The sequence below is a fragment of the Eleutherodactylus coqui genome, chromosome 10 (genome assembly GCF_035609145.1).
Source record: "Eleutherodactylus coqui strain aEleCoq1 chromosome 10, aEleCoq1.hap1, whole genome shotgun sequence".
NCBI classification, from domain to species: domain Eukaryota; kingdom Metazoa; phylum Chordata; class Amphibia; order Anura; family Eleutherodactylidae; genus Eleutherodactylus; species Eleutherodactylus coqui.
Window position 1 is genome coordinate 134,660,317 of NC_089846.1, and position 19,437 is coordinate 134,679,753.

The 19,437-nt window shown below is 42.7% G+C and overlaps 1 protein-coding gene across 1 annotated transcript in view; it reads right to left on the reverse strand.

The window, feature by feature from the left end:
- The window catches only part of HTR2C (5-hydroxytryptamine receptor 2C), a 486,357-nt gene that overhangs the window by 229,817 nt on the left and 237,103 nt on the right, over positions 1-19,437 (reverse strand). The window contains exon 3 of the mRNA XM_066579897.1: positions 598-718. The gene's annotated coding sequence lies outside the window, so the exon portion shown is untranslated. The remainder of the gene's footprint in view (positions 1-597; positions 719-19,437) is intronic.

Genomic DNA, 19,437 nt, shown 5'->3' on the forward strand with positions numbered 1-19,437 from the left:
CCGTGTTCAGTACACAGACAAATACAAGTTCGTCTTATCAATCTATAAACTGTAAGACTTTAGATTAATTTACATGACTTCTGGGGCATGTTCTATTGGAGGCCATATTACATATATAATCTCCACTAGGAGCATTGCCTATAGGGGAGAATATTTAGTTCTCTGTAACATGTGCAGGAAGCATCAGCTGCTGTTGGCGATGAGGGCACCTCCGATAGGCTGGCAGCAGGGGCGTAACTATAGGGGATGCAGGGGATGCGGTTGCACCCGGGCCCAGGAGCCTTAGGGGGCCCATAAGGCCTCTCCTCTCCATGTAGGGAGCCCAGTACTATGAATAAAGCATTATAGTTTGGGGGCCCTGTTACAGGTTATGCATTGAGGCCCCGAATCTTCAAGTTACGACTCTGGGTATGGGTACAGAAGGAGGGAGGGGGGCCCAGCTGAACTCTTGCACCCGGGCCCCTGAGCCTTTAGTTACGCCCCTGGCTGGCAGCATAGTATCGCCCCCACAATGAATCTTCACGTTTGCCCAAGTTTAAAAACATTATTCTTTGTTTTTTTTTAAATAGCAAAATGAATGAAGAATAAAGGCTTTACCTTAATGAGGATCTTCTTCCTCTATTTTGCCCTTGTTGCTTGGTGCCCTCCAGTTGGCCAATTTTCTTTATATTCCATCGAGAATTGCAGCATGTTTGAAATCAGCAATCCTGTTAACCTCCTTGAAAGCAAATCATATAAAGTAATATTATTTCTGAAGCATTTATTGTCCTCTATTTTATAGCAATGTACAATGTAAACTGAATAAACACCATAAACCAAAGAAGAGCTGCGATGATTGACTTTACTGGCCAGCTATAAAATATTTAATTTGACATCCCTTAATATTCTAAAGTGGAATTTCACCTTATCTTTTGTCAGGTCCCAGTGATATGTAAGATCATAACTTGTAGGGTCCTTGAGATCGGGCTAAGGAAGGATTATGGTGGAATGGCGCCTATAAAGATGTTAGTGGATGACCAGAGATGTTCTCTAGAGAGTCTATGCCAAGAAAAGTCATAAGTTCTTATCTCTCATACAATGCAATTGATCTGTGAAGGAGAGCAGCAATAAGGAAGGAAGTAACCCCAACGAACAGGAAGGAGGTGGAAACATATAAACAATGAGTAAGAAAACCTTCATGTGCTAATGCGGGGAGAGATATTAGCGAACACAGAGTATGCCACTTACTTCGATGGGGGTCCGGGGGGAGGTTCCTTTTAAACTCTATGACAGAGTGGCAGGGCTATCCTTCAAGGCTGAAGATGCTGTTTGTTATTTTTGCGTCCTTTATGGGGGGATTGTAGAGCGGGGGCTCCTCTTGTACCTTCCCCATATACTATTTTGGCACTTCAAATGATTTTCTTGGAATTAGCAATAATTCTTTGAATTTTCTGAATTTTCTATTTTTTGGGGGTCAGTGGTTCCTGATGAGGCTTTGAACCAACAGCTGAAAGGCAGTGAACCCTCTTTGTTGAGACTCATATTTTCGCAACTATTTTCACTTTATGGAAAATCATTTTTAAACTTTAAACTGGGAATTTTTGGGTTCTCCCTTATTCCCTATGCCTCAATCCAATACCCTCTGTGGCATTACTTTGGGGCAGAGGACGGCTATTTAGCCTATGGCTGATGCTTTCTGAGCCATTTACACCAACCACGTTGGGGGGCATTTTTAGCTCTTGTGTGTGTTTGGTTTGTTTTTTGGCCTTGGGCTAATTTTTTATTTAATTAATAAAAGTTATATTTTAGGAAGAAAATCTAGTTTTTTAGTGAAACAATAATAATTGTTAGGACTGAATGTGAATGTAGAGGAAAGTGGGGAAAAGGAAAGCGCTGATGTGTTGTTTCTATTATTCGATGTTAAAAAGAAAAAAAAAACGGAAAAAATGTATATAAGGTGAACTGGAAATGCATTAAACCTTCATTCAAACCGCAGTGTATAAGAAAATACATTTTGTAAATTCAATGCATCTCAGCCTTCTTAAATACTTGGAAGGGATTAGGAATGGACTTGTATATGTTTATGGGTAAAATTGAAAACAAAGAGAAAAATCATTTCTTTTACTTGTAAACCATGATTTGAGAGCCTACATTTCATATATCCATTTGTCGTGTTACTCCAATGTTTATTCATCCTCATCCATAATGACAAGGTGGCATGACTGATATATTGCAGTCCACAGACATTCCAGCAAGTAGAAGACAAAGGAAGAAGAACAATTGAGAAAAGACTCAATAGAGAATTCTTCTCCTGTATGCTTGCTTCCAAAAACATTAATGCTGTGGGAAATATTTAGGCAGCACTTGTATTTATTAACCATTTGCAATCCAATTTTGGATTCAGGATTTCCTAGGGGGGGGAAGTTCTTTTTCTGCCATTATACAATGGCGCCATCTGCTGGCTAGAGCCAATACTGCATATGGGACATGCTGGAGAGGCCCCTGACAACAGAGTGGCCAGTAATATACAGTAAGAATACCCTGCCGGACGTCTTCCGAGATCGGAGCTGTACAGCCTTCAATCAGAATGTCTTTAGACATCAGACAGTGGATTGGAAAGGGTTAAGACTCATCTACAGCTACCTATAGTCTGCGGGAACAGACTGCCTTTGAGGTGCTCACCCTTATTAGTCTTTTTACAAAGTTACTAGGGGCTAACACATTTTTTACTGCCCAAGGCCTGTGGTATGTGATGGGTACTTTACCAAGGTCTGCTGTTCTTAATGAGTCATTCTAATATGATTTTAGCATAAGGGCTTACACAGGTGAGCGTGAATATCACGGCCGCACAATGGGACGAAAGAAAGCCATTATTTTCAATGCTTTTGTTTTCACTAGCAGTATTCTTGCCCGTTAATTGCACGTGCAAGAAAAGATAAGACTTGCCCTAGCTTTTTCGAATGTAGTTAATACTATGTGGGAGAAATATATTCTAGGACCTATCTTCCCTCTATAGCGCGGGGTTTGAATGGTCCGAAAAAAAGCCTGATTCAGGCACAACTACGCTCCGTAGAGGCGAGCATAGTTATGCATACAGCCATCTGCTTACGCCATAAAACAAACTTTTTGATTATGTAGATGGCCTCATTGTAGCTTTGTACATCCTCCAAATTGTACCAAGCCATAATTGGACACTCATAGACTTCTATGGTGCCTACTGTGCTTCTATATCCCTCTGCCTTCATTTGGAGGAGTGCAGAAGTTTTTCCTCTTGAACTCCATGTTGTGTCATACTACATCGGATGCCATATTACTGAGCTATTCTACTCTAGAAGCATTCATTCTAGTTGAAAACAACCCCATAATACAAAGACACGTGAATGACCGCTAGATAAGACCTGATTTTTAAGTCAAGTGGAAATATATAACATGCTACAGTTTCCAGATTTGTAGATTATATCAATTCTCCGTGTTTGGGAGAGAAAACAGTAGAGTTCAGTCTAGTTTCATAAGTTGTGAGAATGAAGAGGACTTAGTAGAATTCAGTGGAAGTTGAAGAGCTGCAATTACTATAATCTAGTCTTGTGTTCGCTGAAACTCCGGGGTTTTCATTCATTCCATGAAACATTGTTATCTAGACAACGTGAAAAGGCTGCGAGATATGCATTCAAAACTTTTTGAAAGCAATAAAGCCATTATTTAAGAGTAAAAGGATTAATTTAGAGCGACGGCACGAGCCATTACCCCCAAAGAATGATAAATAAATAAAGAAACTTCGTTGCATCCATGGAAAGTCTATAAATTTCAACCTGTATTATGTTACAAAGTGCTTCTTACGTTGGCTCGAAAACCAGACATTGTGCTCAGCGTTAGTCCTTGAGGCATTATGGTGCATAACTTTGTAATTCTGGGAAATATTTGTCTTGACATTGTTTTTACAACCTCAGTTTTCCAGCCGACACGGTAACATTGCAGACCGGCGTTTTTATTTGAATTGCAAAACAAACTGTCATTCTTCCTTGTACAAAGTAACGATTTTTTTTTCTTTACTTGAAAAAAATGCGGTTTCATAATTTGCATATGAGGTGGGAAGTTGAGTCTTATGTTCCCACTTTCAAATTGTTTGTCTGGCAATGTGTATGTGCTATAAGGTCAGTAAAGGACAGCAGAGATAGATTCAGATGATGTTTTAATATGAATTACTTCCTATATGTCTCCGGAGCGTTGTATGCTAATCTGCATTTAATTGGTTGTCTCTGGATACACTTTAGTTCGCATATTACTTGACTTTTCAGGGGCAATTGCTACAACAAAGTGGCAGTCGCATCAGGAAAGCGTTGTAATTAGAGATGAGCGAGCGTACTCGGAAAAGCACTACTCGCTCGAGTAATTTGCTTTATCCGAGTATCGCTGTGCTCGGGGTTAAAGATTCGGGTGCCGGCACGGAGCGGGGAGCTGCAGGGGAGAGCGGGGAGGAACGGAGGTAAGATCTTTCTCTCCCTCTCTCCCGCCCGCTCTCCCCTGCTCCCCGCTGCGACTCACCTGTCAGCCGCAGCGGCACCCGAATCTTCAGGGACGAGCACAGCGATACTCGGATAAAGCACATTACTCGAGCGAGTAGTGCTTATCCGAGTACGCTCGCTCATCTCTAGTTGTAATGTCACTCAGCTATTTCCAGACGATCCCGTTGTTTGCAGCAAGTCAATAAGAATGTAATCAAATGTATAACATTTCAGTGAAATGAGACAAGGGATACATGGGAAAGTTAAAACACCAAACACTAATAAGATGGAGAAGAGTTGCAATGTTATATGAAGAAGTTTGAACAGTTGCAAAATACTAATGAACAGCTATTCCCATGTCGGGGGATGAAGGTGAGCCCTGTGTATTGAGGATAATGTTATAGTAGCTAGTAAAGATTTCTGTGCAACTGGTAATCCATTTGTTGAAATAGTCCCTGTCGTGGTCACCATGGACATGGTATGTACGGTCCTAATGCTAGTCTGGTGGCCATATTTAAGGTTTACATGAATAGTTACCATACTGGGCAGGGCATGTGAGGCATGTTGGACAACTGATAGGGCACATCTCGCCTTGCAGGGTGCTGCCTATATGTGGTATAAATGACGTGTATGGCCATTCAAATGAATTGCAGTAGTCGAGCTATGTCAGTGGTCCCCAACCTTTTTTCCTCCAGGGACCGGCCTCAAGCAAGATGATTTTTCCATGGCCCCGCAGGGCAGGGTCGGGTGGGGAAGGGGTGGGGCTTTGGTCATATGGGGGCGGGGGTTATGCAGCGCTATACACCAAACAGCGCTGTAGACCGAGGAGTGCTGCTGGGACCACTCTGCTGCCCAGCTACACTCCCTTGTACCCTCAGGTATAAGCTCACCAGATCCGAAGCCCTGTCATTGTGGCCATGTCCCCCCTGCGCTGCAAGAACTCTAGGGACCCCGTCAGTTCTGACGGCGTGGTTCCTCAGGTCCCCACTATGCTCTCCGCTCCCGCGCGCTCACTGCTATACTGGCGAGCCCCCACTCCTGCCACCGGTAGCAGACAGCAACACACGATGGAGCGTGTCCTCCCTGCCGCAGTACTAGCCAATCGGAAGCTAGGGGGCGTTCACTCCAAAGTACGCTCAGCCCCTAGCTTCCAGTGACGTAAACATCAAGGTACAACAGTACCGTGCTGGTCTGCGGCGCCGCGGACCGGCAAAGAAACCCTAGCGGCCCCGTCCTGATCCGCGGACCGGTGGTTGGGGACCCCTGAGCTATGTGAATGCCGTATTCGCACGTTGTTCAGCAAAGCAATAAAAGTAGTGTGCCTATCTTTCATGTTGGCACTGCTACATCTGTAGGTTTAAAAAGCAGCCTCAGAAAACAATCGCATGGGTGAAAACCTCTTATCTTCCCCATGAAGAAAAAATGCCAGTTCTTCTCCTTTCTATGCAGTACCACAGAGGTGTAACTCTTATGCTTTTATGGAGTTCCATCTCAGGCTCCAGAAATACTGTGATGCCCCTCAGAATTACTCCGGCTTTCCCTCAGGAGAAGAGGATGATTGTAACAAAAAAAAACTCTTGATCATTGCTGATAACAAAGAGCCAGACATATAGAGTTGCCAACCTGTTTGATTATTACTTCTGAACCACTTATACAAATATCACGGACGGCCAACATTTTTTACGGCCACATCTGAAAACCATAATGAACCATGAAAACTCTAAGTGATAAATGTCTACTGTTCAAAATACTGATACAAACAGATAAGTAGCATCTAGCCTGACCTGAGAATGCTGATAACTACAAAGAGAATAACAAGTATGGACTTCTGCAGCTTCAAAAACATCCTGGATACATCACAGAATTTTTATGGACACTGAAAAAAATGTGTTCTACTTTTACAGATTGTCCACGACGGTACGGACATTTGTCAACTCTGCCAACACAGTGTAAAGGCCCATTAACACGTAACTATTGGTGCTCAAACTTCACTCAAACGAACGGAAGTGCGTAATAATCATAATGCGTAACCTGACCCATCATGCTCTTTTCATGGTTACTTAGTTTCAGCCGGCACAAAAGTCATCACTGGTTCAATCACTTCTCGCTATGTCTAAACGCTCCCCGCTCAGTGTTTCTTATAGAATGTGATGTCACTTGCTTGCTCGTTCAAAGAGAATCATTCTTTGTAAAAGGGGCATAACACTGTAATCTAGAAAAGGTGACAGCATCCCCGAGGTATTGCAGTAAAGTGCAAAAATGGATTCCTCCATATGTAATAGTAGCAACATTTCAGCTGACATTCAGTTCCTGTCAAGCTGAAATATAGCTGATTTTGTATATCTAAGAATACATGTTTGCATTGTAATGCCATTGTAATACTATACCCCGGGGATGTTGTAACCTTTTTTGGATTTTAACTTTTTGTTCAGCTGATTCCTGGACAAGATGAATCTTTACATCCATTATATATGAATTGATCATTGGACATGTGACACCATAGGTATATCTCATCTTGATGATCTTATTCTCATGTGGGAAAGGGGGAACCACTTGGTGGGGGAGGAGGAGTCCCAGGTTCTAAGCTTCCTTTGTTTCATACTAATCACCTTTCCATGTACATGTTACCCTTGGTCTTGGTTTTGAACCTAAGACACTAGCACTGTAAGGCAACAGTGTTAACCACTGAGCTGCCATGCTTATTCTTCCTACTTCTCAATAAATGTATAGAATAAAAGTGATTATTATGAAGAAGAAACCCCCACAAATTATCTACGATCCCACATCTGCCAAGACACCCAGTCCGTAGGAAGTGAACAAAGATTTATTTTAATGTCGACAGGCCCAGAGGGATGTGTGTATATTGAATCCAAATCTCTGGGTGGCTATTACATCACATACATGGGTTTATATATTGAGGAGGCAGGCTTATTAAAAGCTAATACTTGTTGGTACATTTTATCTTTAACATGAAACAAAGGAAGCCCGAAACGTATTTTACTTTCACTTAGCAAGTATAGGAAAGGGAGGGGGAGAGAGAGTGTGAGGACAGGATGAGGGGTGAGGGGGAAGTTAGTGGGTGAATTCCAACTGCTGCTAAATTCCTGGTATCTTGTTTCACAGGGTATATCAGCTACAGCTAGTATCACATAGATGAGGATTAGATACATAGTTTAACAGACTGTATCTACTTTTGTTCGAGAGAAAAACATCTTTTAGTCAACTACATTTATACCAAGGGAAGTTAATAAAGGTAAAGTTGGTATACAGTAGCTACATTTCATTTGGTAGATACATATGTAGCAAACAGAGAAATATATAATAAACTTCAGCCTTCAGGCTGATAACAGGAAAACAATAGCTTATAAGTAGAGATGAGCGAGAATACTTGATAAGGCAAACTACTCGAGCGATTAGTGCCTTATTCGAGTACCTGCTCGCTCGTCTCTAAAGATTCGGCTGCCGGCGCCGGTGAGAGGTGAGTTGCGGCGGTGAGCAGGGAGGAGTGGGGGGGAGAGAGGGAGAGAGTTCGCCCCCCCCCCCCCCCGTTCCTCCCCGCTCTCCACGAGCGGGCAGGTACTCGAATAAGGCACTACTCGCTCGAGTAGTTTGCCTTAGCGAGTATGCTCGCTCATCTCTACTTATAAGTCCTCGTACCAGACAAACACAGGAAGAACATATAAACTTCATGCAGATGTTTTCCTCCAAATTTGAATGCCAAGCACTACAAGGCAACAGTCCTAACTGCTGAGTCACAGGAGAAGAGGAACCGCCACTGGCGTATCTATAGGGGGTGCAGGGGATGCAGTTGCACCCGGGCCCAGGACCCTTAGGGGGCCCATAAGGCCTCTATTCTCCATATAGTGAGCCTATTACTATGAATAAAGCATTATATTTGGGGGCCCTGTTACAGGTTTTGCATTGGGGCCCAGGAGCTTCAAGTTACGCCTCTGGGAACCGCCACCACTGGATCCCTATAACTAGTGAAGATTCAGTTCAAACTAATTCAGATCAAACCAAACTTTTTTTTATGAAATTCGACAAACTGAACTTTTCAGAAGTTTACTGATCTCTAATTGTAACATTGCTGGAGAAACGGGTTACATCATTGCAGCAATGCATAGAAAGGTCAAACACTGGTGTGTTTTCTTTGGGTAGACCTTCTTACATGTGCGATCATCTTGAGAGATTGCTGATTAAAACCAACATTTTGTTTATAATTTTTTCCTATCCTCCTCTTATTAACAAACTTTTCTTAGATGAAAGCATGTTCCAGGACAATCCAAGGGTTTTTTTTTAATTTCTTTATCAATTCTCTTACTCTCTATACCTTCTAAAGAACGATTCCCCTTAAAATCAAGAAATTACTCTGAATTACTGTAATTGCACTAACTTAGGCTTCGGTCAGACGACCGTTTATTGCCGCGATTTGCGGATGCGTATGCGATCTGCGCATATATAGAACCATTGCTCCGCAATGGGATCGGTCACATGGCCGATTTTTATGTGGATGCCCGATAAATTATAGGACACGAGGAATCGCAGATCGCGCCTATTGAATGACAGCTGAGAGCTGCCCCTGATTGGTCCCTGCGCTCAGCCAATCAGAGGCAGCACTCACTCACCCATTCATGAATTCATGAATGGGTGAGTGAGAGCTGCCTCTGATTGGTGAGGGCTGTGACCAATCAGAGGCAGCCCATTCAGCAGATTTAAAATCCCCGCCTGCTGAATACTACACAGAGCAGTTCAGGAGAACTGCCGGCCAGCCGCGGCTGAACTCCGGCTGCAGGGACAGGGTGAGTATATATATTTTTTTAATTTTTACACATTTTTGGATGTTTTTCAGGGAAGGGCTTATATTTTTAAGCCCTTATCGAAAATCAATGTGCGCTCGCCGGCAGCCCATTGCTTTCAATGGAGCCCGCTGTATTGCCGGCTCCATTGAATTTCAATGGGTTGGACAGCGCTCCTTTGATCGGGCCCGTTTCACCGAAAACGCTGCTAGCTGCAGATTTTTTGGCGAATGTCGGCCTGGTCACGCGATTTGCGGATGCGCATCCGTCATGCGATCCGCAAATCACGGCAAAAACCGGTCGTCTGACCGAGGCCTTAGTGTTCTTGATGGGTAATACTAGGTGCCATCAGCCTAATTTATCTATCTGATGACTAGGCCATTAAATAGGGCTTACAGAAGGCAGTTAATAAGAGTTAACGCTCGTCCCCCAGCTTTTCAGAGGCCCTGAAATTCGACATTACTATGTAGACTTTGACCCCCCTACCCACTCTTCTTCTACCCTACAGATATGTTTTATTTGTAGCTTTATTCTTTTTATGAGCCTAGGATGGCTGCACACTAAGGGGACCTCCTGTTATATCATTTAATAGCAGCCTTTTGCCAGATATACTTGTTTGATGGACACTGGATAATCAAATAGCTGTTGGATGTAACACCTATAATGAAACACCTTGTAGAGCTCTACAAGTATAAACAGGGGTCTTGTGTACAATAGAAAAACTTATTGTATTAAATGACTTTATTCTTCTTTCATGATTGGATTATTAAGTGTCTGAAGAATCCAGAGAGTCAATGTTCTTTTGAAAACAAGACTTCTGTGACATCTTAATGTCTGAAATTGCTTCCTTCACATCACGTTGGTCTGCCAAGTGTCATCTTCTGAAGTGACATTTTCATCAATATCTCCCTCACGTATGTACTGTAATAGTCTTCCATTACCTTTTCCAAAATTATTTTAGCCTTTATCTTGTTAGTGTGGTGTTATGATGGACATTAGTTCATTAGGATGACACTTATGAGAAATATTCGAGAATTTACTCATCAATCAAGAGCATTACTTCATTAGTAAATTTTCAATATGAGCTGTAAAATAAAAGCCTAATTTCAATCTGTTGAATTGCAAAATAGTAAAAAAGTCCATGGAGTAATTGATGCTCCTGGTTAATTAAGGACCAATTGGTGACCAGATGATTAATGTTGGCCTGGGACTTAGCTGAAGCAAATGACTTGTGGTTCAGAGCAGGAGCTGCTCTTGGCTGCGACTTTTTACTCTGTCTTTGGCTGGGCTCACACGGGTGGATTCCAGTTGCGGAATCCACCATCGGTGTCGATGCATTGAAAAGCATGTAAATTTGCTTTTCTGCTCACATTCGCGGATAAAAACTGCATATTCCGCAAGCAGAAGAAAAATCGCAGTATGCTCTATTTTGCAGCAAATTCCATGCGGATGGCCTCCATTGAAGAATAGACCATGTATGGGCCACGGGTAACCACATCACACTTAGTGATGGCGCAGGAAATACATATACTGGAAAGAAACGGTACTGCGCATGACCGACAGTGAGCTGCCTTGGCCATTCGCAATACAGCCAATGAAGGTATGCAGCGTCGCCGGCCGGGCTCACTGCTGGAATCCACTGCGGGCCTCTTACATGGGGAATCTGATCTGCCCATGTGAACCTGGTGTTACAGAAGGGAATGTACTTTTTGCTTATAGGGCACATGGACAAGAGTTATCCTAAAAGGCAGTGTTGGACTGAGGTGCCCAAAGCCCACTGTTAAAATTCACTTGGGAGACCCCTATGCAAATTCCTCGCTACTGCATTCTCTATATACTTCAATAGAAGAGTGTTTGCATGGTGCCCTGTCTCTACTGAAGTATATGGAAAATATATTTGATGTATACATTTGAAAGATAAGACACCTTGGGGAAGGACATTACCACAGGGGATACAGAAGTAGGAGTCACACCAGGAACCTGGTATCTAAAGGCCCTCTGATGTGTAAGAAGGCATCAGTATTGTAAGTAACACATGGTAAAAGGGGGTTCTGATACACATTTTGCATTGAGGCCAAGGAGCTTTAAATAGCAGCTATGACATTCGGGAACCAAAGGATTAATGTAAAACCTTTACAATTAAAGGAGTTGGTGAACCAAAATAATCTATCACCCAACCACATTATTGGGGATAACTAACTGATCAGTGGGGGTCCAACTATTGAGGTCCTTGCCAACCAAAAACTTGGGACCGTGAAGGTCTCTAAATGTATGGATGGGTGGTTGAGCATGGGTGCTGCCACTCCATTCATTTCAATGTGACTGCATGAGATAGCCAAGTTCAAGCATTTGACTATCTTTGTCAGTCCCATTAAAGCGGTGGTGAACATGCATGACCATTGCTACATTCATTCAAGACCCACATTTTCATGATTGGTGGGATCCCAGCAGTCACATCCCCACCAATCAGCTAATTATCCCATATCTTATGGATAGAAGATGATTTTTAAGCTATATCCTATTTATGCACATCTGATATCCAAAACTGCCCCCTTTTGCTGTGGATTGCAACACATGTCACTACAAAAGGCAAACCTAAAAGACAGGCCTTCTGGCTATGCTAATTATGTTTTCCTTTGAAAGAGAATCTATCATCTCAGAACAGCACCATAAATTATGTTATTTTGCTGTTTGAGTATGTGACGGGGGCCAGAATATGTATTTGTGTAGTCATCTACTCCCCGAGTTTGACGTTGTTCCCTCAATGAAGTCCACGCACAATCAGAAAATCTGACTGTTTTCAGACCACTGTGTGCACACACTGCCATAAAGATCTTTGGAAATAGAAATGGAAATCCCATTGACTAACCAACAGTGTGTGTAGTGATCTGCGGCATGAGCGTACTACTGCCACTTTTGAGTGTGCAGTACTTTTTTTGGTGAGGCAGTTTGGGCAGCCATGGGCCCTCAAGGAGCTTCAAATCCCAGACAAAAGCCTAAACTGCTTTTATTAAAATCCGATCCGGGTTTTGCTCCATGATTGAGCATGGGGGAATCAACATCATGAAGGAGAAATGCATCTGGATTTTTCCTAATACATACGCAATATGTGAATAAACAATATCATCACAGTTTGTAAGGAACCAGAGAGATGAAGAAACCATGAAAGAAAAGCTGTGCTCTGCTCTCCTTGGGTTATATAATTCCAGAAGCCATCTGCCTCCCTGAAATTCTGAGTATGGAACAGCTGGCGGCATATCATCAATATGTGACAACGCCACGCTCAACAGGACCAAGGCGCTAAAACATTGTCACCTATTTACTAAAGTGCCTGCTGTTAGGCAATGGCCTAACATATTTAAGTTGTGTTTAGCAAACCAAGCCAACACTAAAAAATATTCATCAGGCAGCAAGAACGAAAACAGAAGACTGAATTTCTCTCATATGTCTGAAAGAGTGAAGTAACATATAAAGCCTCTCATACCATACCAAAGTGGGGGGCTGTTACTAAAGCAGATACAGTAGAAGTCTGATATAATGTTTGAGACCAGACTGGTGCCATATTATTGGAAAGTCATAAATATTAGCACTTTGGATCCATATAAACCCATACATACATATATAGTCTTGGGTGTGTTAGCTCTGAAGACAGTGTCAACATGTCCATGCCAAGACCAACATCCTATACTTATACCAATCACAGCGTTGCTTCTACAGGGCTGATGTCATCATTTCAGCACCAGTACTGATATATGGAACCTACAATGGTATTCCTATCTATTTGCTGAACTAAGGCCGAATGCACACGGCCGAATTAGCATTGGGGGAACTGGAGCGGGCATCCGCCTCCGGATTCGGCAGCAAATTCCTGCCATAGCATGCTATGGAAAAATGTTTTTTCCTGCCCACAAGCGGAAATCAATTGCGATTTTCCGCTCGTGGGAAAAAAAATCGCAGCATGCTCTATTCTTGTGCGGGCTGCACACAGACGGCTTCCATTGAAGTCGATGGAAGTTATCTGTCCCGTGACCCTTCTACATTCATCATTGCAGAAATGTTGTGGGATCCACATTATCGCCAGCACAGAAGAATAGATTGCGGAAAGATTTGCAGCGGTCACCGGCCAGACACTCTCTCACTCTCTCCCTCCCACTCCCCCCTGCTCACCGCCGCAACTCACTGCTCGCCCACGCCAGCAGCCGAATCTTTAGAGACGAGCGGGCAGGTAGTCGAATAAGGCACTACTCGCTCAAGTAGTTTGCCTTATCAAGTATGCTCGCTCATGTCTAGTCACAACCCGAAAATTCAACGTTAATTGCAAAAGTATTTGCACCCCTATGTAATGTACCTAATTTAATTCTCTAACGTCCTGGTGTCGTAGAAACATGAAATTTGGTACGATCATTCTATAGGCCCTAAACAGGAATAGTAAAGGGGTCACAACTTGATTATTCAGTGCTAAGTGCAAAAGTATTAGCACACCTGTGTAATGTACCTAATCTGATTCTCTAACTTCCCGGTGTCGTACAAACATCACATTTGGCACAACTATTCTTTAGGTCCTAAATAGAAAAAGTAAAAGGGTCAAAACTTGATTATTAGAGATGAGCGAATGTACTCGGTAAGGGCGATTTCGCAATCGAGCACCGCGATTTTCAAGTACTTCACTACTCGGGTGAAAAGTACTCAGGTGCGCTGTGGGTGAGCGGGGGGTTGCAGTGGGGAGTGGGGGGGAGAGGGAGAGAGAGAGGGCTCCCCCCTGTTCCCCGCTGCTACCCCCCACTCCCCTCTGCAACCCCCCGCCCCACAGCGCACCCGAGTACTTTTCACCCGAGTAGTGAAGTACTCGAAAATCGCGGTGCTCGATTGCGAAATCGCCCTTAACGAGTACGTTCGCTCATCTCTATTGATTATTAAATGCTAAGTGCCAATGTATTGCGACCCCTATGTAATGTAACTTCTCGGTGTCATACAAACATGAAATTTGGCACAACCATTCTTTAGGTCCTAAATAGGAAAAGTAAAGGGGTCACCACTCGATTATTCAATGCTAAGTGCAAAAGTAAGTGCACCCTATGTAATGTAACTTCCCGTTTTTGTGCAAACATAATATTTGGCACAACCATTCTTTAGGTCCTAATTAGGAAAAGTAAAGGGTCATAATATGATAATTCAATGCTAAGTGCAAAAGTATTGGCACCCCTGTGTAATGTGCCTAACCTAATTCTCTAACTTACCGGTGTCTTACAAACATGAAATTTTGCAGAAGCATTCCTTAGGTCCTACATAGGAAAAGTAAAGGGGTCACAACTCGATTATTCAATGCTAAGTGCAAAAGTATTGGCACGCCTGTGTAATGTAACTTCCCAGTGTCATACAAACATGAAATTCGGCACGACAACTCTTTAGGTCCTAAGTAGGAAAAGTAAAGGGGTCATAATATGATTATTCAATGCTAAGTGCAAAAGTATTGGCACCCCTGTGTAATGTATCTAATCTAATTCTCTAACTTCCCGGGATTGTACAAGCATGAAATTTGGCAGAAGCATTCCTTAGGTCCTAAATGAGGAGAGTGGGAGGGGTGGCACATTCTGCAGAGGGAAATCGGTAGATGCAGTCTGAGGGGAATCTAATGCTCCTCTATGTGTATACATATTTTATTCTTCGGTTCCTCTAAAATAACCTTGACTTCATAAAATTTTCCATGCGAACAACACGTAAAAACCTGTATCAAATTAACTCGGGTGAAGACGGTATATCAGCTAGTACCAAATAAAGATGGGATTCAGTTAGTGTTACACAAATTTTCTGATGTTCGGAAGCTATGAAAGGAGTTTCATCAGCAATCAGTTGTCATCTGTTGAGGAATCAAGCTGTAAAGGCCCTTTTACACGTCATGATAAATCATTTGAGTGAGCGAACAATTCGTTTGATTTCAAACGATGACTGTTTACATGTGTAGATAATCATTTAAATTTTTCATAATTTCGCTTCTTCAGTCACTCATTTCTTGGTCATGGGTAGTGTCAAGGTAAGTTTTCTCACTTGCACCTCTGTGGCTCAATCCCAATATAACTTCTAGTACTGTTACCTGGTAACTAAATGCAGTATTTACATGTTGAAGTATCCCTTGAAGTAGTGAAAAGAAATATTTTGCAGGTAACAGTGCCAAGTGGCTTATCATTTGCCTTATGAACACATTAGTAGAGCCATGCAGTGCTACCACCTGCAAAGAATTAGTGTGCACAACTTTGAGTGATGCTATGCTTTCTTTAAAATCAATAAAACTGTGTAAAATGGGGATCGAGTACCAAGGACCATAATGACCAAACACATAACTTTCGACAACGGTGAACAAACATATTCAAGTATCCATCGAAATAGAAAGCAAAAATGTCTCACAGGTGGCAGCTCCACGTGGGGCTTCAATCTGAAGACATTTTTGCCCACTACTTTAAGTGGTACTTTGACATTTCTGCAATGGGGAGGTAAGGTAAAGGTATACAGGACAATACTGGAGACTTAGGATGGGGATGGAGTAACAGAAATACAAGTGAGCAAACTCACCTTCATAGAAGGAAGCGTTCAATTCTGCGAATATTTCCTCGAAGAAGCAGTACTACCAGTTGACTAATTTAAGTCGTTCTCATTGTGGCGAGCAGACATATTAAAAAAACCCTTGAAGTAGCGAAAAGAAATGTCCCTCGGGCCACAATGTGACGTAGCACTCCCCAGGCGATCATAATGGTGGATGATCTCTCAAAGCTTTTATGTAATTCTTCTAGCGTACATCATGACATACTCTCAATCATCCAATGCTTTAACAGTTAATAGTAGAGCACTTTGTAGGTGTGTTAAAACCGCTTTTGTTATGCCGGCAGCCTTTTGCAGAGTCTATCGTAGCACGGCACCCAAAACTACGTCCTGACAAACAATCATTACAGGGAATAAACATAATACAGCTCTGAAGAATATGGGCCCTTTCACTTCTGACAACTGTTGGGTGCAGAAGCCCAACAGGTCGTCCCAGCAATAATTGTTCCTGTACTTTTATAGGAACGATCACTGCCTGTAAATGGAGGTGGAGCGGCCGGAGATCGTTCTGGGCCCATTCCCTCCATTCACACTAAGCAGGTAGTTGTTTATAAGTAAATGAGTGCCTGTTTACACGGGCCGATCCCTCATCCAGTTTTTTGCATGCAGAAGCTGAACAATGAAAGAGAAGCAAACGAGTTCTCGTTCTTCACTTAGTTGGGGGTATGCCGTTACAAAACCGATATACGTTCAGATCCCCGCTGGATACAACCGGCGTTGCTGTATACCAGCAATGGATAATAAATATCATAGTGACGGTTATAATAATAATCACGTCTTTGGTTTAGGATGATTTTCTGTGCAGCACTGTGCCAACTTTTATAACAAGTAGCCGTTTTGAAGGATTTTTTGAAGGATCTTTTCACAGCCACTTTATTCCCTTTTCAAAACTGTCAGACAGGTTGTGCAGAGAGATAAGATGAGCAGAGATTTAGCTTTATAGTCCAAAAGCACTTTTAATGTCATTAAAAAATGGGCTTGAAAAGCTAAAAATGTGATGACTCAGATGACTTGGAAATGGGTATCATCCGAAGAAGGAAAACACATAAAAGGTGTTATGGAAGGTCAAATTGCACAGTTGGTGCTGCAAATAAAAAGGGTGAAAAGAAACTAATGAAAACACCCAATATCCACACATTAAGTCAATTACTCTGAAGGTAGAAGTCATGTCTTGATCCGGCAGATCTATCTTGGTGGACGCAGTTCCACATCATAGATTTAAGTAAAAAAATGAAACAAAATGAGATCCAGCCATAGGAGTGATGGAAAAGATTAACAAAAAGAATTGTTGGGAAACGTTTCTCTGATGACATATCTGACTCTCATGTAGAGCTTTAATGTTACCTTCTAAATAAGTCTTAGGGCTTCTACCCACCAGCGATATTTTTGCTTGCGATGCGAGAGTGATGATTCTGAAAGCAATGATTTTCAATGGTTCCATACTCATTTTGTTTTTGTTTTTTTAAGTCTCGCAGCACACAGAAAAAATCTGTAATATCGCTCAGTGTTGTCAACGGAGTCGGCGGCAGCAGCACCAGCCCCATTGAAAACATAGGTAGTGCATCGTAGACGTTTGCCACAGCTGTGACAGCTATGGCAGAGGATTCCTTCATTCCCACTAGGACTGCGGGGATGGAGTCCTCTGCCACAGTTGTCACTGCTGCGGCCCCATTGAAATCAAGAGTTTGATTGGCTGAGCGCTGTGGCCAATCACAGGCAGCGCTCAGCTGTCAATCAATGCCTGAGAGCTCAGCTAATGACAACAGTGCTTTCTGGGGGTGGGGATTTTTCAATCCGCAGCCTCCAGAATGCAGAAGACAACTGCCAGGGTGGAGAGAAGAGCCGGACTACTCTTCTAGGTAAGTATATATATATATATATATATATATATATATATATATATATATATATATATATTTTTTTTTTTTTTTACAGCTAGCCATGATTTTCAGGAAAGGGCTTATATTATCATTGCTGCAAACCCACTGCTTTTTAATGGGGCCACAGCGGGGATGAATGAATTCTCTGCCATGGCTGTCACAGCTGTGGCAGAAGTCCGCGATGTACTCCCTATGTTTTCAATGGGGCCTACACTGCTGCCACCAGCGCCATTGAGAACAATGAGCGAGTAGGTAGGCACCCTAAAGCGTCAGTTTTATTTGACCTACAGAGGTGTAGAGCAGTTCAACAGCAAGATGAACAGTGTGGGCAGATCCTTTCTTCCTTAATCATTTGAAACTACAGGGATTGTGTATAGTTGATTGCAAATGTCTAAAAGTTATTTAAAGTTGTGCTTTACACTGTCATTTTAATAAATAGTACTTTGAAAAATGTAAAAGGCACATAAACAGAATATGACAGGGCGGTTGTGTATGTTGGGGGCACGTCCGGGTATGCTTATTGGGCCTTAAATGGGTTTTCCACTATCTACTGTTCTTACAGTTTTTAGAATAGGAAATCATCAGATTTTATTAGATGATTGTTACTGAAAAGGAAAATTCCCTGAATATCTGAGGATGACCTTTAGAAGAGCTAAAACCATTAAAAGCATTGCGGCTCCCAGTAGTATGTGTCCAAAGCACAGAGGAACTAACTGTTTTACTGGCTACCAAAAAGTCAATGGAAGCTTTCAGTGCAATTTACCCGGTTGTACTAATATAGGCAGTAAAGTACAAACTATTCCTAAACTGTTCAGCAGAATTTCTTATCTATCTCTTAGAACGCTCTTGTGGCTTCCAGCATGTGGGAAGGATTGCAATGTGCCTAAGGCCTCATGCCCACGGCCGTGTCGGACTCTGCCAGCGGAATATCGCAATGGAGTACGACATGTCGACCCCCAAAGACCCCATACTCACCTCCGGATTCGCCACATGATCACGTAATCACGCAATACTTCCGCTGTGCTCAAGTTTTCTGTTTTTTCTATCTCTATATTTCACCATTTAAAAAGTAAGGGAGGTGAAATCAGTATCGCATGTTAGTAGGGGTGGAAGTATTTTCTAATACAGTTATCCATCCATGCTCAACTATTAGAGATGAGCGAGCATACTCGTCCGAGCTTGATGCTCGTTCGAGCATTAGGGTACTCGAGATGCTCGTTACTCGAGACGCGCACCACGTGGTACTCGAGTCAATTCCATTTCCTTCCCCGCATGTTTAGCGCCATTTTCTAGCCAATAGACATGCAGGGAAGGCATTACCACTTCCACCTGTGACGTGCCAGCCCTATCCCACCCCCCTGCAGTGAGTGGCTGGCGAGATCAGGTGACCGCCGAGTACTTAAAGCGGTCCTGCCCGCGGCTCGCCTCAGACACACGCTGGCAGAAATTAGGGAGAGTGTACTGGTGCTATAGGGAGAGTGTTAGTGTAGGATCCTGTCTTCAAGAACCCCAACGGTCCTTCTTAGGGCTACATCTGACCGTGTACATTACTGTTATGGCTGGCTGGGAGCAGTTTTGCACAAATTTTTTTTTTATCTCGGGCTGTGCAGGCCTTTTCAGCTATAGCGTTCTCAGTCTGCAGTCTATTATACAGAGTATAGGGAAAGTGCTGCTGAGATAGGGAAA